The 27,854-nt window shown below is 41.0% G+C and overlaps 1 long non-coding RNA gene and 1 pseudogene across 1 annotated transcript; both read left to right on the top strand.

Moving 5' to 3' along the window:
• Positions 1–2,634: 2,634 nt before the first annotated feature.
• LOC131679095 (uncharacterized) lies at positions 2,635–3,493 on the top strand. The gene is made up of 3 exons (XR_009303798.1): positions 2,635–3,078; positions 3,138–3,385; positions 3,446–3,493. It is a non-coding gene; the product is annotated as an uncharacterized LOC131679095 (long non-coding RNA).
• Positions 3,494–3,521: 28 nt separating this feature from the next.
• Positions 3,522–5,365, top strand: LOC131680329 (S-methyl-5'-thioadenosine phosphorylase-like; annotated as a pseudogene).
• The last annotated feature ends 22,489 nt before the right edge of the window (positions 5,366–27,854 follow it).

A 27,854-nucleotide genomic window follows, 5' to 3' on the forward strand; every position in this document is an offset into this window, starting at 1 on the left:
GGATGAAAATGTTTAACCTCACTTTTTTGACAGTTCGCAGAGCTTGTTTACATAGACTTGGAATTTTTTGTATGAGAAACTTGATAAGTATGAGAAACTTGATTTGGTTCGCTTTTAAATGCGAATATCTTGTATTAACAACAGGGTTGCCACTATTTTTCAAAGAATATCTGGCAGTTCAAATAAAAATGTCTGGAAAAATCTGTCACTTGACAGCGACCTCAAAGTCGTCGAAATTTGGTATACATTTTGGTCTTCATAGAATAGATTTCCAAAAAATGTGTGTAACAATATCTATAATATAAAAATCTGGTAAAATGAGAGGTTTATCTTTTTGATAGAAGCTCAAAAGAACTCTAGCTGTGCCAGATATATCTGGCATAATGGCATTCCCTCTGGGGTGTAACGTAGAATTCAGAATATCTGGAAAAATCTGGCAAAATTTAAAAAATCTGGCAAAATGTCTGGCTTGAACAAATGTCTGTTCAGTTAGGAAAAATCTGGAAGATTCCAGATAAATCTGGAACATTGGCAACGCTGATTAACAAGCTCGCTAGGCTTTCATTTTTATTAGGCATTAAATCCGTTAAATTTGGCATTTGGATTTTTCTTGTCCACGATTCGTCGAAGAAAGCGATTCAGCGTTGCCAATGTTCCAGATTTATCTGGAATCTTCCAGATTTTTCCTAACTGAACAGACATTTGTTCAAGCCAGACATTTTGCCAGATTTTTTAAATTTTGCCAGATTTTTCCAGATATTCTGAATTCTACGTTACACCCCAGAGGGAATGCCATTATGCCAGATATATCTGGCACAGCTAGAGTTCTTTTGAGCTTCTATCAAAAAGATAAACCTCTCATTTTACCAGATTTTTATATTATAGATATTGTTACACACATTTTTTGGAAATCTATGCTATGAAGACCAAAATGTATACCAAATTTCGATGACTTTGAGGTCGCTGTCAAGTGACAGATTTTTCCAGATATTTTTATTTGAACTGCCAGATATTCTTTGAAAAATAGTGGCAACCCTGGTTGCGATCAACTTAACTTTTGTTTTTTGCTGAATTACAACGTTAGCCACGAAACATTTTGATGATCCCTGGTAATTGCGTTGCAAATGTCCTTGAAATTATATACATCGCTTCATAGGTCCGCACCAATTGCAACCGCTCCACCTCGCCGGAATCGAGTTAGCCGATGGTCCAGCCTGCGTCACACTCGGCTGTCGCTGCACCAATGGTAGCTCCCCACCAGGCATCTGGATTAATTGCTCAAATCGCAGCTACTGCTGGTAGTGTAGCGATCGGCTCCGTCGGTAATCCCGTTGGACATACCCTCATCGGAATGTTCAGCGGTTCCGATTCACACAAGGATAGACTGCCCCGGTATCGGGCAAGGCAAACACTCCGGTAGGACCATGCTCGTGGGAGATCAAGCAGTTATTATCTTGTACCCAAGGCCAGGCCGAGTGTGATTCGTAACAATTACCAAATTTAGAAGTCCATGTACATAGTGTACACGTGATACTTTTTTTGAATGAAAATAGTATAAATGTTGGCAAAATCCTGCAGCACTAGGATCAAAGATAGAGTTTTAATACCAACTCACTGTGCTTCGGTGTTTTTTGGCCAACGAACTATCAGGTCTATGTTTTTATTTAGTAAATGTTTTAATAAATATTAGTTCATTAGGAGTATGAGTTATTTATATTTTGATGGCACGGTGAAGGGGTGGTTAAAGTGCGAGTCGTATCTTGAAAATCGATCGCTTGAAAGTAGTATAAATGATTATAAAATGCGACAACATAAACTCATAACCTTTCTAAAGGTTATTTAGCCATAGGTAACGAGAAAATAGATATGTTTTATTCATGTACAACAAAAATTATTCAGCAATAATTTATTATTAATTGTTACGCGTGATTTTGTCTCCAGTGATTGGCCAAAATTGGTCGCTTTTAGAATCTGGTGCTCTAAGCATAACTGTCCCATGTTAATAGCGAATCCCATAACAAATGGGACAGTATAGCGATCATACAGCTGAAACAGCGAATTTAGCATTGACATCAATATAACCAGGTTGGTTGCAAGCAGAAAGAACAATACTAGCTGGGCTGCTAGCTGTTTGTGCTACTAATAACACTTGCAGTCTGTCAAATTAACATGATTCTATGATCTAGCTTCAATGACGATGGAATATAGCCGAATCCAAAGCCTAACCTATCAGCGCAATTTGATCATGTAATGGATATTATCAACTCTGAAAGAAATACATTTTATTGTTGTCTGTTTTTGAGGTTAGAACTTAGAACTTTTATACTATTGTGAGAATGGTCCTCAGCAACTATCCTTCCAAATCAAAGACTCGTGCTAGCAATGGCTTCGTTCAGAGGCTGCTGCTGTACATTTGTTTTCTTTAGCTGGCCCCAAGGTGCGGAAAACTCGCTCACCGCCATGAGCGTACATGAATTTGTTTCCTTATACATCGTTGGGGGTTTACGCTCTCGTTAAAAAGATACAGACCCACACAACTCGTTCCGCATCACACCGTATGCGATTACGATGAGAGAGAGAGAGAATCGGAAATCGCAAAATTTTTTAACGCGTTCCGCATTGTCGATGCAGTGAGGTAATGAGTGCCATCGAACATATTCGGCAGCGAACATGTTCGTTCGGAAAAATGATCCAAATCTTCGTGCGCAATCCTGAAACTAAACGATTGAAATATATGGCTGGCCTGAAAATATCGGTACACTCAAAATAATCGACACGTTAATGCTACGTGAAACATCATATAACTTCAAGAATATGCTTTTTCACTTCAGTTTATCTGACAAAGGTAACAATCGCCGGATTCTTAATGAATATGAAATGAAGCGCACATTACTTTCATTGCAGTTGTCCCATCTCTTTTATGTGAATGTCACGTTCTCGCTTAAATTCATTTTGACAACCAAGTTCTGTGTTCATTCTGTGATGTATGAAAGGAAGATGGCGTCTATTCAAAATAACCTGGAAGAGCTGCTCTCAGATTTAACTTCTATAACGCAACATGTATTGGGATATTTGATGGTAAAAAACTATAATGTTAACTTGTTTTTATATTAAAATGCATTTTTTCTTTAAAATAGAATCAACTTGAGTGAGCAGATACGGATTAGCCTTGGAAATATTCGGTGCCAGCTTGGTAAAATTTACAATCAAAAAACAAACAAACGAAAACGTTCCGGAATTCATATTTCACTTCTTGCAATCAGTAATCAGCCTTCGGATAGTAAACTGTTTTGTTAACAATGATCCGTAGACGTCAAGGATGCAAGAGGAGAAAATTGAACATAGAGTGGTAGATGAAAAAATTACGGACACTCCGCTTGAAATGGTAAGATTCAATCGGATCGTTTTATTTATGATGTGTTATGTCATGTGTCATGATCGACAGAGGTACGGATGCTGATCAGGGATGCTATGGCATAAATCTGAGTCGGAGCAAGATTTTGTTTTGCAAGTCTTTCAACATGCCAATAGTTTCATTCTGGTTGCGACATATATGTGGCAGTGAGATGGTTAGTGGTTGAAGACGTCGAATGCGTGATCTATTTCGCCTTTTAGAAAGATTATATTCACATAACCGGGCGCAATAAAAGGAGTTTTTCATTCGGAACGGCATAAACGATCGTTACACCTGGAAATGGACATCAGACTCGAGAATTGCATTCGGTATTGGAGGAAACCGTACAGTCAAATTTACTTTTTTTTTCTCCGGGTGTCTACATTTAAAACATCGTCTTTGGCCTCACCGCGGCGCGCCGTCACCCAGTCAAACCTAGAGCACTCTAGTTAGAGTGCGGCCAAGACGCGTTTGACGTATCCAAACGAGCAGAAATTTGACGTATTTCTATTGTGAATACGTCAAATTTCATGTTCGTTTGGATACGTCATGGCCTCTTGGCCACACTCTAACTAGAGTGCTCTAATCAAACCTAGTCAAACTATCAAGCAAAACACGCGGTGTTACATAGCGGTACTTTCCGAGCCCAGCTCGACCGGAATGATATTTGCTGCGCGCTTTGTTTACTACTTGGCTGTTCAGCTGTTCACAGATTTTCTAAAGAACAGCTGATCAGCCAAGTAAACAAAGAGCGCAGCAAATGACATTCCGGTCGAGCAGGAGCTCGGAAAGTACCTCTATGTAACGCAGCGTGCACTGTCTCATTATCCAACAAACGTCTCATGATTTGCCTAATTTTTGATAGCCGGACAGTAACTGTAGCTAACAACTGATCGGGTTTTTTTAATCGTGTTTTTAACGTATAATACATTATAATATCAATTTGCGGATATTGAGAAGCAATGAGTACTCCAATAATGCTAAGTTAGTTGATGTTCTACAACCTTCCTACCTTTTAGAGCGGAATAATCGCTGGTTCTAGATTGGATGACAATCAGATAATCGAAGCTCTGTCGTAAAAAGCGGTAAGTGCATATTTTGGGAACCCAACAGATGTCCTGATTGAAGGAAAGAAGGCGAGTTGACTGCGTTCTCTTGGCACGTCATGGCCGGAACCATGCCTTCAAACATTAACTACCGTGCGAATATTTGGGCTATGATGTCACTAGGTTATACGCATGCATTTAATCGTGTCTGCTGCAACTGGTTCATTGCAGGAAAAAATACGCTCGGGAGCCATTATCCGGTATATTATTTTATCGACCGCACAACAAAGACAACTCTAACATTTTACGACGAAATGAACTGCTTGTTGGCGTTTGTCACATTTCGATGGAATCGGCGTTTTGTAGTCGTGCTATGAATATCGAATGACCGCAGATTTTCGTGTAAAGGATGAAAGCAATCTGCTCCATCTGCCGGGCAATCTAGTAAATAAGACATACTCCAGAACTTGTATTTGCAAAGGAAGCTGGAATTTGCTATCCGGCTATTGCTATGGCAACTGATTGCGACTGCTGGAGGGACTGTGATGAAATCGTCAACGTGGCAGATGTGATGTCCATATTCAAGAAAAATACCAAAAGTTACGGAATTGATCGTAACATTCAAATGGACGTCAGGCTCGCGAATTGTTTTCGATATTGGAGAAAACCGACTACGGAGTTTATGAAGATGGCTAAGCAGGTGAGTTGGGGATACTGTGTATATATGTATGCGTTGCGTATGTATGGCAAAGTTCCATTTTCACATTGGTTAGTGGGAGATGGCAAAACCGATTATTCACAAAGCAAAAGTTGTAAACAACCATTACTATTAGGTTTTACACCAACCGACATAAACCTACAAAATCAGCCAGATGAAAGCGGGTCTGAGGGAAGCGTGAGGGGGAATGGTCTGAGGAGAGTGTAAGAGGAGATGGTTTAAGGGGAGTGTGAGGGGGAGGGGGAAAGGTGGGGAATAACCCCTCGCAGCACACCCCAAGCTAAGTCCCTGAAATACCAGGAAACATAGTCAATAAAGTTAGGGATTAGTCTCGGTATCCAGATTACATAATCTTTCTATACTGCCTATAATAGCAAGTCAGTCCGACATTCTATGGGTTTCCCTATATACATGGGACTGGTTTACGATTATAGGCAGTACATGAGGAAAGCAAAAATGTGCCAAATGGACAAAAAAAGAATTTGATGGTGCATCAAATCTTGACATGCATGAATCGTTACATGCATTTTAAAGACATCGGCATCAAAAATACAAATTCCATATCTAAAATTTCCGTGAATATTTTTCAGTTGTTGCTTATATGGAATCAAGAACCGTCGTAAGTGGCCAATGTTAGAGCTGTCCTTTGTGTCTAATATTGTTCAAATCGGGCCAGCCATCTTTGATAAAAATGAGTCATTATTTGACACATACACACTTACACATGCGTACCAACATTTTCCAAACTCTACAACTTGAATTGAATGGAATATGATTTTCGGCCCTGTGGGCCGGAATTATTTTGCTAATTTTCAAAGTGCTTACACAATTTTTCTATATCAGAAAGGCAAAAACGTAAAATAAATTAATAACTCTGCTATTACGTTATAGAAGAATAATGTTATGAGGAAAGTTTATGCTTAGTATCTTGGCCTTCATTTGGTTGCATCAAAGTAGTTCGGAACTCAACCGCTTGGGCGGCGCTTCATCTAATATTTAACGAGGTATTGTAAAAGGATGGTATCTTCGGAGAAGTTTTAGGCAATGCTATTCTGAGCAACTCTTCTGAAGGTATTAACTGTGTAGGTTTCTCAAGTTATATTAAAGATTTATATGTTTTTATGTGTAAAAATGCCTGAGGAACACAATGACATAATAATACATGTATAGCGAGAAAAATGCATTTTTCCTTTTCAACTGGAAATATTGCATGTTTGGCAAAACTTGCTTTATTTGTTTAAAATTGATGCTTTATTTGAATGGAAAATTTTCCATGCACGATTATGACACGCCATACAAATTTTGTCATCAATACACACCTATGATACGTCTGAGTGTGACTTTTGTTCACATTTTTAGAAACAACTCTCAATATAGTCAACCGATCTTCGTAATATTTGAGAATTTAGAACAGAATAGATAGAAGCATAAATTGTCTTCTCTGGATAGTTTCTACTATTTATAAGTTTCAAGATATTCAATTTCAAACTTTAAAAATCGTTTTTCTCGAAATGTGCTAAATGGCGCTGGTCATAAGATAGCATAACATCGACGATATGGTCAATGCCTAATCTGCCGTGATACGCATAACAGTCCCACCTGCATAGAAAACCCATAGCATGTGGGACTGTTATGCGGATCACGGCAGTAATGTGGATGTACAACATCGCTGTCTGAACATAAACCAACCATAGCCTCTTTGTTTGAGTATACCAGGCAAACTAGTGGATCACAAGTCTGCTTGCGCTTCGAACGGCGGATTTGCATTATAAAGTCCTAGGACATTATGACCCAGTACTTATTTGCCCATAACATAAGTCAGTCCCAAGTTCTATGGGGTTCCCTATCTACATGGGACTGACTTGCGATTTTAGGTAATTATGCATCATCTCAGAAACTGTTACAGTTCTTCAATATTTCAACTGAGTCATAAGATCCGGAAAAAACGCGTCAAAAATAGTTCCATATCTTATGAGGCACATGCGTTTTCGGATATTATGACGTAGCCTTGTGCGTCATAATATCCCAGACATTATGATGCAACCCTCTTTATGATCTTATGGCAAAGTTGCATGCGTCGTGATGTCCGAAACTATGAGTGCTTCATTAAATCCAGAATTTTATGACAGTACCTCTGCGCTTAGCATCTCAATATGATGTGCGTTTTACTTTTCTTGGACATTATGACGTAGTACGATTTTCGGACGTTGTGTAACTAGCATAACTTCCGGCCATAAGGCGTATATTTATTTTGGATATTACGATGGGACATTATGATGCACATTATTTTGGGATGATTTACCCTGGGACATTATGACCCTGTTCTTAGGCGTCATAATATCCGAAACTGCACTGCGTCAGTGTCCATGATATCGTATGCGACGTAAGATCCGAATCGCTTTCTTCATATGCTGAGATTCCAAAAATTGCGCTTATTTTTTCCACAAATTCCAGGCAATTCAATGAGGAAACAGTCATCCTTAACTTTTTGAACATGCTTCTTATGTTGGCCAATGTCAAGAAAAATATTCTGGAAAAGAAACCATTGTTGGTCATGTCCCAGTCGCGAAGCTCAGGAGATTTTTCGTTCAAAGACAACTGCCTAAACTGCTGCTGTACGCATAACTGTCTCATTTGTATAGGGATTCCCATATCACATGGGACAGTTATGCTTCTAGCGGCAGTGAAGGCCAACATTCTACTGAACGAAACTGACGAGATCATAGCAGATAACGATGAGTTGAAAATAAAATAATCGATAAAGATCTGTAGGTACAACTTTAAGAACACCGAAGATTTTATCCGATGTAATTATAATTGTAACTGATCACTTACGTTTGCCCGGCGGGGGCAATTGGCTCCGGAAGAATTGCGGACTGTCTTCCCTAACTGCAGAACCAACCGAAAATATTTTGTGAAAAAGGCTCTGGCAGTAAAGATTTTAAACAAATATGTTCATACATGCATAATAAGACAAGGCCATTTTATTCATTTAATATTTTAATAAGAAATTTTGTTTTTTTAGGAAGGAAAAGAATAAAAGGAAAAGATTTACACGCGCTTACGGTTTCTGTGCCATTACTTCCGGCCTCAATATTCCTCCAATGTCGGTGGAGTAGCAAACGGCGTCTCCATCTGCTTGTCACGACGATTGCTCGATTTGGCGCAACATAAATCAAACCGCCCTCCAGCGGCAGCAGCTACAGCAGCAGAAATCTTTCCTCGATGTTGGTCGCAGGATCGATTGTTTCGTCGTCGACGAAAGAAACCGGTCGGGCTAGGTCCACACCCGGATTGGGCCAACTGGTCGACTTTGTAAAGCTGGGGCCACCGTGCACACAATCGAACTCTCCCAGTGCAGGGTTGTCGGTCGGTCGGCTTCTGCTTTCACGTGTCACTTTTGTCACTGGAATGATTATTTTAATTTTAATATGCACACTTTATATTTCTTAACTTTTGTTACGAAAAATGAAGTGTGCATATTAAAATTAAAATAATCATTCCAGTGACAAAAGTGACACGTGAAAGCAGAAGAATTGCGTATAATTGGACAACCAACAGCAGTGTTTCTAGAAAAAATAAATATTTTATCAATCGTCAGAGCATCAATCGGTTTCTGCTTAATAACTTTTTTCTCAAGCATCAGATCGTTTCGTGGTTTTCGAGACTTTTTTCTTTGTTGAATTTCCTATACAAGCCACATAACGATTTATTTTTAGGAAGTAATGGGCGACTCCTGGAGGAATTATTTTGCAAAAGTTAACTTTCCCATACAAAATCCCATGTAAACTTTAAACAGTGGGCGCAAAAATATAGTTTCACCGATCGAGCTAAAAATTTGCACAGTTGTTCTAGGACCCAAATGGTACCTAAAAAGTTGCTCGGAGCTGGAATCTATTTTTTGTCCCACCCTATTGAACAGCCTCCAAGAAACATAAAAAACACATATCGTCAATACTTCCTCCATTCCATTACACGTTGAAAAACCTTGTCAATACGCTCCAGTATTGACAAAACAACTGAACGTGTATGGACCACTAATATGGAACACAAACAAGATCAAACATTCTTTACTAGTATATATGATGATAGACAGCAGAAAAGACAAAAAGCACCACAAAAAGCATAAGCAATCAAAACATCGGGAAAACAATATTTAGAACAGATGGATAAATCGTCGTACCCGGAACATCACGTTCCAAATCCATTCTTGACCGCTCATCATTTCGAATTAGATCCACATGACATCACTGTGAACAGCCTAGTGAAAGAAACCGATCCCACGCACCCCGGCATGGCCACAAAGTCAACTTACTGTACTATCATACTACAAATTATGCAAAACATCAAACTGTCTTGAAAACAAAAACTCCAAAGTCTGTTAATGATTATCGGCTCTTAAGCGTTCAATAATCCATTGTGGTATAACAAAGTTGGATTGATGATGTGCATCAAAAATATTGAACGCGTAAAGTCCGCTATTCATTTATACCTATGTGGAATATGAATGATATACAAAGGGACAATCTGCTCGCTTAGCAAATGCACTCGACTGACACTACACCACTCCATCGAAACAAAACACCGCGGCAGCGTCACGGCAAACAATCGCAAGCACCGCTCCAGCTCGCATGCGGTGGGAATTGAATCGATTTTCGATTTAGGCGAACATAGATCGCGATCCAAATTTTTGAGGAAGAATCGCATTGCCGAACGGATTCGATCATCATTGTTCGGATACAATTCCGAACATGTATCGGAAAGAATCTAAATCGCAGCGATCCAAAGTGAGCGTAAGAGAGAAAAAATACGAACATGTGAGATACCATATTCACTTGGCTTTGGCCGATCGGGCGCTCAACAGATGCACACTCATAAACAAGAAAAATAGAATAAAGCATCGGAGGTAGGTGAGTGCGCATGAGCCTTGAGTGAGCGTAAAGCGATGCGATTCTTCCTATCCTTGGCTGGCCCATTACGATTCCCCGGACCGGACTACTTTTCCGCCGCCACAAGTGGGAAACGAACGATTCACATTTGATTTCCGTAGTCACAAATTACCGAATCACTGGCAGGTAGCATAATCTTCGGACTTAGTTGTGAATTGGAACAGTCAAGCCTGACTTCCCGAGCTACATCTCCAGTATTGTCGTCCCATACGACTAGTGAACCTAAATGTGTCCCACACACATAGCACACCATCCTGGCAATGGCAACTAGTTGCGCCCATCTCGGCCTGCCATAGGTCTATGAAAATACATGTGATAGGACGGTAAGGTGGAGATAGGTGAACGGTAAGTTGTTATGATATGCTTATTCCGCTTCATTGAATTCATATGCTTCGAAAATAAGTTAGATTTTTTGAGATCATAACCCGTTTTTCGGCGATTTTAATATATAAGAATGCTTTTAAAAAAAATATTAATATCGAATGCACTTTTCCCTATTTTCATTCTAGACAGACAACACAGTCAACAGGTCCAGGTGACAATTTCACACATGCCACCTTACTGCAAACAACCATCGATTAAACCTATGAGTGCGGAATGTGTGACCAATCATTCCCCAAGAAGAGACAGCTGGCAGTTCACAAGCGCGTACATGCCGGCACGCGACCGTACTTCTGTGATATTTGCGGTAAAGCATACACCAAGGGTATAAATCTAAGCCGGCACAAACGGATACACACCGGCGAACGACGGCACCGTTGTCGGATATGTGGCAGAGAATTTTTCACTTCTGAGCAATTGGATCAGCACCGGCTTACCCATAAAGATCAGGCTTACATTTGCGATATCTGCAGTAGGAAGTTTACTGAAAACAGTAGTCTCACGCGACACAGACTTATCCATGCAGGTGAGAGATCGCACAAGTGCGATATTTGTGGCAAAGAATTCATAACTAGTGCTGAACTCACTCGCCACATGCGCATGCATACTGGCGAGCGTCCGTATAAGTGTGATATCTGTGGCAAAGGCTACGTAGAAAGTAGCAGTTTGAAACGTCAACAGCGTGTTCACATCGATATGAATCTTGCGGATCAAATATTTAGTTGCGACATCTGTGGTGGAAAGTTTCTTGAATCTAAAGAACTTACGCAGCACAAACTTATCCACAGCAAAGATCGAGAATTCAGATGTGAAGTCTGTGGTGGCGGGTTTAAAAAATATTCTCACATGACTCGGCACATGCAAATCCATATAAACGAACGCCCGTACAAATGTGACCTCTGCGGGCAGGAGTTTCTTCGAAGAGCACATTTGACCCAGCATAATCGCAGGCATGTTGGCGAACGACCCCATGGCTGTGAATAGTGTGGAAAAAGATTCGTTGAACGTAGTCATTTGATGGGACACAAGAAGCTGCACGAAATGTCAAGGAATGGTAGCAGGCGAAAAGGAAAAATTAAGTATTCTACCGTGACCGAAAGCATCCACGCGGTCACTGGAGGCGGTAATGGGAAAATAGAAGAGGAAAAGCAAGTTCTAACATAAATTATCTGATTGAAAGCAATGTAAATAGAAGTCTTGTTTATTATCAAAATGTATTTAGTAACTTTCTATATTTAATTGCGGCGCCATTAAATGACCCTGTTGTCAACAATCGACACTATAAAAATTACCCACTCCCTTACCAACGGCCTACTGAACACTCTCGTAACCATTGTCTTGTAGGAGCTGTTCTAGTTCAAGCCCCACACACATAGCACACCATCCTGGCGACCAGATGCACCCATCTCGGCCTGCCACTGGTCTATGAAAATACATGTGATAGGACCGCAATGGCCGTTTAGGGTGAACTGCAATAGGTGGCTATCGAGTCGGAACACTTTAACAGTGTGGCCCTGGCTGCCAGTCATGACTGTACCGCCCGCCACTTCCAAACATGTCACCGGTAACCCTGCTGGTGAAACTCCAGAATACATCGAAGCTCCTCCTCGGATGCGTTATGTTGAGCTGGCAACGCTGTGAACAGATTTCTGAAATAAACTAATGCTGCCTGCCGAACCGGTGCGTACGTGGGCTAAAAAAGATTAAGAATTAAGGCACTTGATGACATACTTATTGCAGACTGAAAATTAAATGACTTAGAATATACAGTATTTTAAAATAACAAATGAAATCTGTCTGTTCTGCGCCCTACGTGAGCTTAAAAAATTGCTTGCAACATAGGACTTACTTCGCCATATGCAGACGTAAACCCCAATCGATCTGACAACCTTGTGTGTATGTTTCTATTCTCAGAGAATCGATTCGTCCACTCAACCGTGCGACTATCACTTTGTCACCGGCAAGCTTTATGTTAGTTACCCCATTGTTGTGAATGTTTTCGGCTTCATATATACCCTGCAATGAAACGTCCGTCAATAGTTGTAATAAAAAAAACAAGTGACTCCGTACAATTTACCTTAAAGTTACCAGTCGTTACCTCCCAGAACTCCAACCGCTCATCTGCACACCCAATCTCTATGAAATTATCAAAAAAGTCCAGACACCAGATCGGCGATGTCTGGTAACATTTCTTCCGCGCTGAACCTCCTCCTCCAGGTGGCTGAGAACATTCGCCAGCGCTCATCTGCTGCCGGGGTGGGATGAAGCCGTATGGTTGGACTTACTCTCCACCGCTGCTACATCATAGCCCTTGGTTGAATTATACCACAAAAACCGGATTCGCAGATCCGCACAAATACCTTTTGGGCATACACGATTATCATTTGTAAAATGTTTCTCATACTAAACGGTAAAATGAAAATATTTTCCTGCATCTCATTCTGATGATTGTGCCTGGTGAAGTTAAACTGTAGTTTTTTCTTCAGTTTGAAAGCAAAACTGGTCGGCGAACTCTTGGGAAACAGCTGATGTTTTTGGATTCCTTGGCAGGATGTAAATACATAACAGATAGGTAGAGAAAACAGGAAAAAAAAAACAAAAAAGATGTCATCGATGTTTGAAGAGCACTTTTTCACTTTAGAGCAGCGTTGTCAGATGGTTGTGTATAATAAGTTTGTTCTAGTTACACAGAAGTTGCTCCGGAGCAAACAGAAGCAAAAAATACTTGTTTTTTACTCCAGCTTGCTAACAGAAGAAGAAAAAAGAGAAGAGAACATAGAAACGATTTTCTCTCTGTTTGCTCCGGAGTACTTCCACTTTCTAGTGGTACTGGAACAAATCTAATATCGGTATAGTTCTAAATAAAAAATAGGTATTTATCGGTGTGAAGATGTATGCTAACCAAAAGTTACCTGCAAATTATTGGCTTTAAAAAATAGATCATTCTAATGTTATGTAATCAAACCTACCGAGCTCAATCGATTTCAGAATCGGTTGTTGAGCTTCATTTGAAATTTTGATAGTAACCTGGCAGATTGCTGAATCAATTTCCGGATGATTTGATGTGGAAATGTGAAGACATTTTCTAAAAAGGCCCATACGTAATATTAATTGATCGTATTATATGAAAATCGTTATTTTTTGGTAAGAAAAAATAAATCGGTATTTTAGTAATTTTATTGGTATTGAAATTAAAAATCGGTTTAGATATCGATGAATCGGTATATTCTGCAACACTGTTTTGGGTTTCATCTACGTCAAAACAATGTTTTTGACAAATTGGAATGAACTGTTTGGAGTTCATACCCAGTAAACAAAACGGCGAATAGCCAGATTAAAATAGATGCCGGCGAGCGGTAGGCTACTGGAACTTTGTTATAAGCTACCCGCCGTAACTTTATTTCATATTCCCCACACGAAGTTCATCCAAATGGTGTAAAAGTATGGAGAATCGAGGTAAAATAGGACAGGGGAATACAGAGTAAAATGGGCAGTTCGAAGAATTTTTGATTATTTCAATAGTTAGAGACACCAAATTAACGTGACAGTATTCAGAATCGATCCAGCGATGAAAACGGAAGCTGTTCTGCATATAAAATTTTTTGACGAGAAAGGTCTATTTGGTAGGTTCCACTGTATGTTACTATACTGCTTCCAAGAGCTCTCATCCACTTCAGGCAAATATATGGCACACAGATTGTTCCATATGATTTGTGTAACTTCTTGTGTTATTGACCGCACTGTTGACACTCCCATCCGGAACAATCGTGATAAATAAAAATGACTGGAACCGTGAGCTAAGTACCTAAAAATCAAACAGATGATTTTATCCAATTTTCGAGTGGTTTATTGTTGTTCAGCTCTTACATCAATGTGAGGAACAGTCTGCATTTTGCAGCAATCGGTTGACGCAAAGATTTTTTTTCAAGCAACTTTCCGAGCATATCGAAAAGTTTATCAAACACTGCTGGGGTCATCCGGGTGCACCGGAAAAAGTATTCCGGACTAGGGGCAGATCACTCTAAGAATGTATAACAAATTTGCATCAAATTGAAAAAAATGCATTTATTTCCTTTTTTGCATCAGCTTTGCACTGCCTCGCAAAAGAGTTTGTTTAACAAACGTCCTACGCTGATCCACTTTGTTTGACGTATTGTTAAATGTAGGGCTAGTTTTTCTCTAAGAGAAGAGAAGACAATCGCGTAGCCAATTTGATCCAGTCCTAACCTCAATATTGAACCAGCTTCTGATTGGTCGTTTTGCCAGCCAAGAGCGTTCATAATATTTTCAAACGGGATGAAAAACAGTGCTGCTGAATTTATTTTGGCTACTTTTCATACCCATGAACATTTTATGCAAATTGAATAAATACCCTGAATGACGATATAACTACGTGTAAAGTTAAGAGAGACACGAATAAACATAAAATTCAATTTTTAAATGCAGCTAGTATTGTGAATTTTTGACAGAGCTTGATATTTGAGGCACAGACTAACAGACATAACACTCAAAAACAAAGCTTCGCCCGCTTTAACGGTCATTTTAAATATATTTGTAATTGGGACTGTGGCCACATTTGAAATTATGGCGCCACTGACATATGAACAAGCATATGGAGGATAGACCACTAGTGAACAATTGTTCCCAAACCTGAGGGGTAACCCACCAGTAAATGAGTGATTGGGACTGTGAATGAAAGATGGAGCTAGTGTTCTGAGAAAATTGTCGGATCGATGTTTTTTGAGGGAATTCCCTCATAGTGTTATGTCTGTTAGTCTGTGTTTGAGGTACAATTATTTTCAGCAATTGTGAAAAACTTTCAAATGGAATTTGGCAACGATGGATGCTTGTTGTCTTTGGAATAGGGATCTTTAGGGGAGTGCGGGTTAAGGCATATTCTGATGCAGATTAGTACCGTGAGTTAATATCTCAGTCCTTTTCCAATTTTTAGGCCCGAAACAATTGAAAAAAACATTTTTTAGTTTGTTTCCTTTTAGGACAATAACATATCCAAACCCATGCGACTTGCACGATTCTATAGGTTGCCTTATCAGATCTACCATAGTTTTCAGATGAAACTTCCCGGTCAAACCATTCGGAATTTGATTCGGAATCCTGAATGGAGTCAGTATGGATTCCAAATCAAATGCAACAACCGATTCTGAGTCGGAATCGGTTGTTGCATTTGATTTGGAATCCATAATGACTCCATTCAGAAAACCGAACCGGTTCCGGAATGAGTTTAACTGGGTTGGAATGGCAGGCTGTTAGTGGATTGACAAAGTACCAGATCATGCTGTGTGGGGTGCTGTCCCGATTAACAATGAGACGAACGAGATATTTGCTGACGTCATTTAGTCGGACAACTGTCAGTTTGTTGGTTGAATTTAATTTGATTTTTTTTTTTAATTTAAAGATCAGAAAATAATAATTAAGGTTTAAGAATGATATGAGTGTACTCGTAAGGACACCTGCTATCAATAAATGTGAAAAACTGGCACAATTTTTCCAAATTAAAGATCCCTATTACGACAGGGACTGGTAGATAAAATTAAGAAGAGCAAGAAGCCTGTTGTCGTCTCTTCACGCAGAAAAAATTAGCATATTTAAACCAAAAATATGTGTTATTGAATCCAATCATTTATTGTTTATCACTTTAACAAACAAACTTATTGGTTTGAAAATATTTTTTTATTAGAACAACAACAAATTTTTGCTTTCAATAAATACATTTTTAGTATCAATAATTTTGTTTTAATTCAATAAAATAATTATTGAAAAACGGAACGATAATTTTGTTTTATTGAAACAATAAATAAATTTTATTGAATTCAATAAATAATTTTATTGTCTCCCGACCAATAATTTAATTTATTGAATTTAATGCATAATTTTATTGAACCAACAAATCTTTTTTCTGCGTGTTCTCTTAGGTTTTTCTGTAGGGTTTTGACGTCTTACACGCAATGCAAACCAAAGAGAATAGGGAAAGAGACGAATAGTGTGAAGCCAAAAATACCTTATGGAGCGGACCAATCGTGCAATGTAAATAAACATTACTCATGCCTGAGTTGGAGGAGATAAGTATTGTACTTCTATCAAAAAAGAAATTTGAATTTTCGTCAGAATTTAGCTCAATCGTGATTGTAAGGTGCATTCTAGAGTATATGTATGAGTAAAAATAAGCTTTAGAATTATTTCATCTCTTTGTATCGAAATGCACATCGTTTGATAAACAAATCCATCGATCGACATACGGTTTGTTTTCAAAATATAATAGGAGTCATTTAAAGTGCTGCCTGTAGAAGGGGTTGCCAAAATTCTAGTGTTGAAATCATCATATTGAGAGTGTTGCCGTTTTGACTGATTTTCACTCTTCGTCTCTTTCACTATTCTCTTTGATGCAAACAATATTGCACGCAACGCAAAAACATTGCACGCAACGCAAAATACATTATGAATTTTTATTTTAATGGAAATAAATGCATTTAATTTCGCTGATTTTTAAAAATGCATCGCAAGTGATCTGCCCCTAGGCACAGTCTCTGTTGTATTCAAATCATCATTTAGCTACTCAATTTTTATAAACTTTTTTTCACCGTCATAAATCTACTAATTCAAAGAAAATTGTAACCATTTGTTGCTACAAAAGATATTTGTAAAATTATAATAACGACCCTAATCAAACTAGCAATCTAGTTGAAAATTGGCTTATGATCAGATGTGATTTCGTTTCTTTTGTAACGCAATGCTTATCTCTACGTTCTACTCATTTGACACTTTATAAACTGATATTATTTTATTGTTAAACATGTTGTCGCAACATTTTCAACTTCTTCTAGCGAAGGTAGATTCATAAACTGTTTTTCATCGTCAATCCTTTTTCTGTGTTTTCATTCTCTATTTGATTGCCCATTCTATGACAACCGCTGGCAGTTGTCTTTGTTTTTTTTATCTTAAATACGTTTATTTAGGCCCAAATGCTTTAGCTTAACGAGGCCGATAATTCATTTTTTTAATTACATGTCACTTGTTAGTGGGGGAAGGGGAAGCCGTATTTAGGGGCGGCTTGCTCCCCTCTTATGTATGTAAAGGAAAAAGGTAGGAAGTGGGATACATATTGTGTAATTGACATCATCGTTTGCTGATTGATCATTGTGGCGGATATGCACACTTTGTTGTAGTGTTGTAGTTTCCAGCCTGTAATCGTAGGGGCGAGGGGAGGGTCGATATTTCGGATAATTATTGGCACTCTGATGCTGTCATGATGTTCATTATATCATCTGCATGTGAGGTATGTCATGATGTTCTGGGTAGACGGTTATCAAGAAGGGTATGCACCGAAGACTCGTGAAGCAATGCCATATTGTAGATGCAGGGATAGGTTGGTGAGATTCTACTGTGAATGAGAGAGGGGAAAATGTATTAAACTTGGACATCAATGGTTTTCAAAAAGATATAGATAAAAAAAATATAGGGGTGGTCACGGCTTGCCAGGACGTCCCGGACTGGCACATAGGGTGATCTACCTCGGGCCCGAAGGGAATCTATTAGTTGGGACCTGGCAACACAGTACTCTGCGCACAGCCAAACAACATGCTCGATGTCGTGATAGCCGTTCTCACAAACACAATGATTACTTTCAGCAAGCCCTATACGACGGAGATGCGCGTCAAACGAGTAATGGTTGGACATGATCCTTGACATCGTACGAATAAAGTCCCGGTTCACATCCAACCCCTTAAACCAAGCATTCGTTGATACCTTCGGGATAATGGAATGTAGCCACCATCCCAGATGCCCATTGCTCCATGAGGTTTGCCAACTATCGAGCGTCCTCTGACGAGAGATACTGAAAAAATCGTTGAAGCAAATTGGTCTTTCGTAAGTGTCGCCTTCTAATGCGCCCACCTTGGCTAAAGAGTCCGCCTTCTCATTGCCCGCAATAGAACAATGTGACGGGACCCAAACCAAGGTAATCTGGTAAGATTTTTCAGATAAAGCACTCAGATATTCCCGTATTTTCCCCAGGAAATACGGTGAGTGCTTTCCAGGCTTCGCCGCACGGATGGCCTCAATGGAGCTGAGACTATCCGAAACGATGAAGTTATGGTCTGAGGGCAGGGTGTCAATGATCCCGAGAGTATACTGAATGGCAGCTAATTCTGCGACGTAAATTGAAGCAGGATCATTGAGTTTGAATGAGGCAGCAAGATTTTCGTTGAAGATACCGAAGCCTGTGGACCCGTCGAGAATTGATCCGTCAGTGTAGAACATTTTGGCGCAGTCGACTTGATGGTATTTGTTATAGAAAATATTTGGGACCACTTGTGGGCGAATATGATCCGGAATTCCACAAATCTCTTCCTTCATGGATGTATCGAAAAATACAGTTGGATCAGAAGTATCTAAGAGATGAGCACGGTTGACGTTATACGTAGATGAATTGATGTTCTGTGCCATGTAATCGAAGTACAAGAACATGAATCGGGTCTGAGAATTAAGCTCGACAAGCCTTTCGCAATTTGCAATCACCAATGGGTTCAGAATATCGCATCGAATGAGCAATCGATATGAGAGGTCCCAAAATCGACTTTTCAGCGGAAGAACGCCCGCCAGCACTTCGAGACTCATCGTATGGGTCGAGTGCATGCAACCCAAGGCAATACGCAAGCAACGATACTGGATTCGCTCCAGTTTGATGAAGTGTATGTTCGCAGCGGAGCGAAAGCAGAAACATCCGTACTCCAACACTGATAATATCGTTGTTTGGTACAGCCTGATTAGGTCTCCTGGATGGGCACCCCACCATGTTCCAGTTATTGTGCGGAAAAAGTTGATCCTTTGTTGGCACTTCTGTTTCAGATACCTAATGTGACATCTCCAGGTACCTCTAGAGTCGAACCATACCCCCAGATATTTGAATGCTGAAGCCTGAGCAATAGTTTGATCCATTAATTGAAGCTGTAGTTGCGCTGGTTCACGCTTTCTAGAAAATACGACTAGCTCAGTTTTCTCCGTGGAGAACTCGATACCCAGCTGGAAGAGCCCAAGCAGACAAATTGTCCAAGGTATCTTGCAGTGGTCCTTGCAAGTCGACGGCTTTAGGACCTGTAATAGAGACCACACCGTCATCTGCAAGCTGCCTTAGCGTGCAGGAATTGACAAGACATTCGTCAATGTCATTTACGTAAAAATTGTAGAGGAGAGGGCTTAGACATGAGCCCTGGGGAAGGCCCATGTAGCTAAATCGTGGTGTCGATAAATCGCCATGCGAGAAATGCATTTGTTTTTCAGACAACAGGTTTAGCAAAAAGTTATTTAAAATTGGCAAAAGACCATGCTGGTGCAACTTCTCATAAAGAATGTTGATCGAAACTGAATCGAAAGCCCCCTTAATATCCAAGAATACTGATGCCATCTGCTCTTTGTTAGCATATGCCATTTGAATTTCTGTTGAGAGCAACGCAAGGCAATCGTTCGTCCCTTTGCCTTTGCGGAAGCCAAATTGTGTATCTGACAGTAAGCTATTTGTATCGACCCAATTATCGAGGCGAAACAAGATCATTTTTTCGAATAACTTCCGGATACAGGACAGCATTGCAATCGGACGATACGAATTGTGGTCGGAGGCTGGTTTTCCTGGTTTTTGGATGGCGATGACCCTCACCTGTCTCCAGTCATGTGGGACAATGTTACTCTCAAGAAACCTATTAAATAAATTCAACAAGCGTCTTTTGGCAGAGTGTGTCAGATTCTTCAACAAGTTAAATTTGATTCTATCTGACCCCGGGGCTTTATTGTTACATGATAAGAGAGCAAGTGAGAACTCCACCATCGTAAACGGTGTTTCGTTCGCGGTATTGTAAGGCGACGCGGCGCGGTAGATTTTCTGTGCCGGGGCGAAATCGAATATTCAACGGTTTGAATATTCCACGCTCTCGTTAGTACTGTTTCGGTTTCGCATACGTCGGGCCGTGCCCCAAAGAGTGCTCATCGATGTTTCTCTTGTTAACCCGTCGACAAACCGGCGCCAGTAACTGCGTTTCTTAGCTTTCATTAAATTTTTCATTCGCTTTTCTAATATCGCGTACACTCGATAACTAGCAACTAACCCGTCGTTCCGGAAGGTTTTATACGCGGCAGCTTTCTCCGCGTACACGTCTGAGCACTCTTTGTCCCACCACGGGTTGGGAGAACGTTTTTGGGTGTTCACGTCGGGTACTCGTTTCGTCTGAGTTTGAATCGCGCTATCGAGAATCGAGTTGGACAAAATCTTATATTCTTCCTCCGGGGGAAGTACCTGTGTTGAATCGATAGTTTTGGATATCTCAGCAGCGTAGCTCTTCCAATCAATGTTTCGTGTGAGGTCATAGGGAACATTGATTGGTGCCGATGGTCTTGAACCAGTGGTGATTGCAATTACAATTGGTAAGTGGTCACTACCGTGGGGGTCAGATATTACCTTCCACTTGCAATCTAACCGTAAGGATGTCGAGCATAAAGATATGTCCAGTGCACTTGCTTGCGCAGGTGGTCTAGGAATCCGTGTCATTTCCCCTGTGTTCAGAATTGTCATATTGAAGTTGTCACAAAGGTCTTGTATTTTTTTTATCTTAAATACGTTTATTTAGGCCCAATTGCTTTAGCTTAACGAGGCCGATAATTCATTTTTTTTAATAACATGTCATATGTTAGTGGGGGAAGGGAAAGCCGTATTTAGGGGCGGCTTGCTGCCCTCTTATGTGAGTTAAGGAAAAAGGTAGGAAGTGGGATACATATTGTGTAATTGACATCGTCGTTTGCTGATTGATCATTGTGGCGGATATGCACACTTTGTTGTAGTGTTGTAGTTTCCAGCCTGTAATCGCAGGGGCGAGGGAGGGTCGATATTTCGGATAATTATTGGCACTCTGATGCTGTCATGATGTTCTCTATATCATCTGCATGTGAGGTATGTCATGATGTTCTGGGTAGACGGTTATCAAGAAGGGATAGGTTGGTGAGATTCTACTGTGAATAAGAGAGGGGAAAATGTATTAAACTTGGACATCAATGGTTTTCAAGAAGATATAGATAAGAAAAATATAGGGGTGGTCACGGCTTGCCAGGACGTCCCGGACTGGCACATAGGGTGATCTACCTCGGGCCCGAAGGGAATCTATTAGTTGGGACCTGGCAACACAGTACTCTGCGCACAGCCAAACAACATGCTCGATGTCGTGATAGCCGTTCTCACAAACACAATGATTACTTTCAGCAAGCCCCATACGACGGAGATGCGCGTCAAACGAGTAATGGTTGGACATGATCCTTGACATCGTACGAATAAAGTCCCGGTTCACATCCAACCCCTTAAACCAAGCATTCGTTGATACCTTCAGGATAATGGAATGTAGCCACCGTCCCAGATACCCATTGCTCCATGAGGTTTGCCAACTATCGAGTGTCCTCTGACGAGAGATACTGAAAAATTCGTTGAAGCAAATTGGTCTTTCGTAAGTGTCGCCTTCTAATGCGCCCACCTTGGCTAAAGAGTCCGCCTTCTCATTGCCCGCAATAGAACAATGTGACGGGACCCAAACCAAGGTAATCTGGTAAGATTTTTCAGATAAAGCACTCAGATATTCCCGTATTTTCCCCAGGAAATACGGTGAGAGCTTTCCAGGCTTCGCCGCACGGATGGTCTCAATGGAGCTGAGACTATCCGAAACGATGAAGTTATGGTCTGAGGGCAGGGTGTCAATGATCCCGAGAGTATACTGAATGGCAGCTAATTCTGCGACGTAAATTGAAGCAGGATCATTGAGTTTGAATGAGGCAGCAAGATTTTCGTTGAAGATACCGAAGCCTGTGGACCCGTCGAGAATTGATCCGTCAGTGTAGAACATTTTGGCGCAGTCGACTTGATGATATTTGTTATAGAAAATATTTGGGACCACTTGTGGGCGAATATGATCCGGAATTCCACAAATCTCTTCCTTCATGGATGTATCGAAAAATACAGTTGGATCAGAAGTATCTAAGAGATGAGCACGGTTGACGTTATACGTAGATGAATTGATGTTCTGTGCCATGTAATCGAAGTACAAGGACACGAATCGGGTCTGAGAATTAAGCTCGACAAGCCTTTCGCAATTTGCAATCACCAATGGGTTCAGAATATCGCATCGAATGAGCAATCGATATGAGAGGTCCCAAAATCGATTTTTCAGCGGAAGAACGCCCGCCAGCACTTCGAGACTCATCGTATGGGTCGAGTGCATGCAACCCAAGGCAATACGCAAGCAACGATACTGGATTCGCTCCAGTTTGATGAAATGTATGTTCGCAGCGGAGCGAAAGCAGAAACATCCGTACTCCAACACTGATAATATCGTTGTTTGGTACAGCCTGATTAGGTCTCCTGGATGGGCACCCCACCATGTTCCAGTTATTGTACGGAAAAAGTTGATCCTTTGTTGGCACTTCTGTTTCAGATACCTAATGTGACATCCCCAGGTACCTTTAGAGTCGAACCATACCCCGAGATATTTGAATGTTGAAGCCTGAGCAATAGTTTGATCCATTAATTGAAGCTGTAGTTGCGCTGGTTCACGCTTTCTAGAAAATACGACTAGCTCAGTTTTCTCCGTGGAGAACTCGATACCCAGCTGGAGAGCCCAAGCAGACAAATTGTCCAAGGTATCTTTCAGTGGTCCTTGCAAGTCGACGGCTTTAGGACCTGTAATAGAGATCACACCGTCATCTGCAAGCTGCCTTAGCGTGCAGGAATTGACAAGACATTCGTCAATGTCATTCACGTAAAAATTGTAGAGGAGAGGGCTTAGACATGAGCCCTGGGGAAGGCCCATGTAGCTAAATCGTGATGTCGATAAATCGCCATGCGAGAAATTCATTTGTTTTTCAGACAGCAGGTTTAGCAAAAAGTTATTTAAAATTGGCAAAAGACCATGCTGGTGCAACTTCTCATAAAGAATGTTGATCGAAACTGAATCGAAAGCCCCCTTAATATCCAAGAATACTGATGCCATCTGCTCTTTGTTAGCATATGCCATTTGAATTTCTGTTGAGAGCAACGCAAGGCAATCGTTCGTCCCTTTGCCTTTGCGGAAGCCAAATTGTGTATCTGACAGTAAGCCATTTGTTTCGACCCAATTATCGAGGCGAAACAAGATCATTTTTTCGAATAACTTCCGGATACAGGACAGCATTGCAATCGGACGATACGAATTGTGGTCGGAGGCTGGTTTTCCTGGTTTTTGGATGGCGATGACCCTCACCTGTCTCCAGTCATGTGGGACAATGTTACTCTCAAGAAACCTATTAAATAAATTCAACAAGCGTCTTTTGGCAGAGTCTGGCAGATTCTTCAACAAGTTGAATTTGGTTCTATCTGGCCCCGGGGCTTTATTGTTACATGATAAGAGAGCAAGTGAGAACTCCACCATAGTAAACGGTGTTTCGTTCGCGGTATTGTAAGGCGACGCGGCGCGGTAGATTTTCTGTGCCGGGGCGGAATCCGGACAAACCTTCTTGGCGAAATCGAATATCCAACGGTTTGAATATTCCACGCTCTCGTTAGTACTGTTTCGGTTTCGCATACGTCGGGCCGTGCCCCAAAGAGTGCTCATCGATGTTTCTCTTGTTAACCCGTCGACAAACCGGCGCCAGTAACTGCGTTTCTTAGCTTTCATTAAATTTTTCATTCGCTTTTCTAATATCGCGTACACTCGATAACTAGCAACTAACCCGTCGTTCCGGAAGGTTTTATACGCGGCAGCTTTCTCCGCGTACACGTCTGAGCACTCTTTGTCCCACCACGGGTTGGGAGAACGTTTTTGGGTGTTCACGTCGGGTACTCGTTTCGTCTGAGTTTGAATCGCGCTATCGAGAATCGAGTTGGACAAAAACTTATATTCTTCCTCCGGGGGAAGTACCTGTGTTGAATCGATAGTTTTGGATATCTCAGCAGCGTAGCTCTTCCAATCAATGTTTCGTGTGAGGTCATAGGGAACATTGATTGGTGCCGATGGTCTTGAATCAGTGGTGATTGCAATTACAATTGGTAAGTGGTCACTACCGTGGGGATCAGATATTACCTTCCACTTGCAATCTAACTGTAGTGATGTCGAGCATAAAGATATGTCCAGTGCACTTGCTTGCGCAGGTGGTCTAGGGATCCGTGTCATTTCCCCTGTGTTCAGAATTGTCATATTGAACTTGTCACAAAGGTCTTGAATTGTCGAAGATCGATTATCGTCGTATAGACAACCCCACCCCGTACCGTGAGAGTTAAAGTCTCCAAGAAGCAGGCGGGGCGAGGGAAGGTGTTCAAGCACGTTGGAGAATCTTCGATATCCCATCATGGCCCTAGGAGGAATGTAAATAGAAGCAATGCAAAGATCTTTGCCTTTGATTGTTGTTTGACAAGCGACAACTTCAATGCATGGCGTCGAAGGGAGGTTGATTCGATTGAAGGAGTAGCACTTTTTGATCCCTAAAAGTACCCCCCCCCCCCATATGAGTCTTCTCGATCCAAGCGGATAATGTTAAAATCGTGGAAGTTGAGGTTTATATTAGATATTAGCCATGTTTCACATAGGGAAAATGCATCACAATGATTGTAATTTAGCAAGTGTTTCAATGAATCAATTTTGGGGATAATACTTCTGCAGTTCCACTGTAAAACAGTGATCAGATCCCTGATTCCGTCTAATAAGTTAGCCATCGAAGGATACGATCGCTGTAAGGAGGGGCCATTGTTCAGTCAACTGTTTTAAAAATGTTCTTACTGTTGGTAGAATAGCAACCAGCAAGCTTTTCATAGGATCGGTAATGTTGAAAGCTGTGAATATCCAGTCCACAATGTCAGAAAATTTAAGGAATCCCGTTTTAGGTTGAGTTTTTGATTGTAAAATTGGAGTACTTGGGATTTTTGGTGCCCCGGGGAGTGCTGGGAACTCCTGGTTGTATCTCAATTTCCCAAAACCAGCAGGTATTATCTTCGGATTTGTACCAGCACTTCCAGTTGATGAATTATTTTTATTTTGTACCCTTGTTTGGGACAACCTAGGACCCTTACGAGGAAGTTCAGGTGAGTTTTGATTAGGTCTTTTCCTAGAGTTTCCAAGCGGAGCCAAAGAATGCCCCTCGCAAGGGTCGTTAGAGGCGTTATCGTCAGGTGGCAAGAGAGCGAATGGGTTTTCGGAGATAAGTGGAACAGCTCTTTTAAGCATTTCTGCGTAAGAGCGTCTGGAGCGATCTTTGGCGGATCGCTTCAGTTTATCCGCGCGAAGTTTGTACGTTGGGCATGTCAAAAGTGCATGCGGATTCTCCCCACAGTAAACACACTTATCAGCGGCCCACTGCAAGTATCATCCGCATGGCGTTCCCCACATTTACCGCACCGTTGCTTGTTGCTACAGTAGGTGGCCGTGTGACCTAGCTGCTTGCAATTGGAACAATTCATGACCCGCGGTACAAACAGGCGTACAGGTAGACGAGCTCCTCCCACTTCAACGTAGCTCGGAAGTCCAGATCCGGCGAAGGTTACGCGAAACGAGTCTGATGGATAGTAATTACCATCTTCGATGGACTTTGAGTGCAATTGCTTGCACTCCAAAACCTTAACTGATTGAAGGTTGGGGTCCTTAAAGTGGCCAGCCCCATCATTCATCAGATCATCGACAGTTAGACCCGCAGCACTTACCACGCCGTCGATCTCCACATCACGAGAAGGGATGTAGACGCGATACTCCAGCGTAAAGAGGCTATTGCTAACGATATCATTGGCCTGTTTCAAGTCAGTAACGACTACGCGCAGTTTATCTGACTGAACCTTTTTAATCTCGGTTACGGCCGAGTAACGTTTTGTCAGCTCCCGTGCAACAGTTATGCTGTTTAACGGTTTATTTTTGGGCCGAAAGTATACCACCCAAGGACCAGCGGATCCATCCTGGTAAACCTTGACTCGGGGGGGGGGGGGCTGTGAGACATTGGGGGGAAGTGGATCGACCATAACATTATCTGTCTCCAAATCAGATATACGTTTCTCTTCCCCATAAGATTCGTATTCGGAGGGTGATCCTTCTGTTTGTTCCATTTTGTTGCGGGAGCAACACGCTCGACCGCACTGTTTAACTTAAATCAAAATAAAAAATCAAAAGCAATAAAAAGAAAAAAAAAATCGATAAGAAAAGTAAAAAACGAAACACTTCACCAGTTGGTTCCTGACGAGCTGGTAGGTGAATTGATCCTTCGTTTGTTTTATCCGTCACCCGCGTGACCTTCACACAGTAGAGCTGATATAGCTCGTCTAAACAAAGCAGTCTTTCAGGCAAGAAAACTGTTTAGTAACGCACTTCACTGCACTACCTTCACCGATATCGCAGGTAATAATTATCACTCGCGGGACTGTTTATTAGTAATGCTTTACTGCAGCCTCCGCCACAGCAAGCACCTTCGTACTACCGAAAAAACTAAACCACACCGGAGAGAACAAAAAGCACTTGTTTCCCGGTACAAAGTTGGGATACGAATGAGTTGTCTTTGTTTAATTTGATAACAGATTTCTCATCCTGATCCTATCTGGTCCCGCAGAACTTTTCTTTTTTGTGCTGAAAATAGTCCCGTAAATTTTTTGCAAATCTTTCCAGCAAAAGCTTACCTCGTACTTCGAAAATATTTTCTTGAGGTACCCCTTCTTACATCGATAAAATTTTATACTGGCTCCCACTTGAATGTGTAAGTTGCCTGTATAGCCGCTGCAAGCATTCGACTCACAGTCTGGATTTTCTCGTTAGTCGCTATTGGTCATTCAATGTTGATCCAGCCGTTCCACAGATGCCCTTTTGTGTTTCCTAACACTTTGTGACTGTAGTAGACCGCCTCGTGAACCTGATACCTTGCTGTATTTAGTTTATCTCTGATTAGTAGCTCATATATTCGTTCGTTGAGCTTTTCAACATATTCTTTAGCAGCATCCTGATTCAACAGTCACTGTTTTACCAAGCATGTAAATAGTTCTCTCTCTTAGCACATCATGTGACCATGATGTGCTAAGAGAGAGAATCGAACAATTTTTGGAAGATACTAACATCGACGACATCAACGAAATAACCATTTGAAAGGTACAATGGCTGCTATTGAATTTATAATGGATCCGGTTCCGAAATTACAGGGTGATGAGTACGATCACACAGAAAATCCCGATTTTATCGAATTCTGCAATGGTTGTTTTTAAAACACGTTTAACCATTTGGATGTCTACAAATGCGTTTCCGAATATTTTGTTGTACTAAGTAAGTATTACACATACCCATTTTGACATTAAAAATGTCTTACTCCACTATCTGGGGCTAGGT

Source organism: Topomyia yanbarensis, chromosome 2, assembly GCF_030247195.1.
Source record: "Topomyia yanbarensis strain Yona2022 chromosome 2, ASM3024719v1, whole genome shotgun sequence".
Taxonomy (NCBI): domain Eukaryota; kingdom Metazoa; phylum Arthropoda; class Insecta; order Diptera; family Culicidae; genus Topomyia; species Topomyia yanbarensis.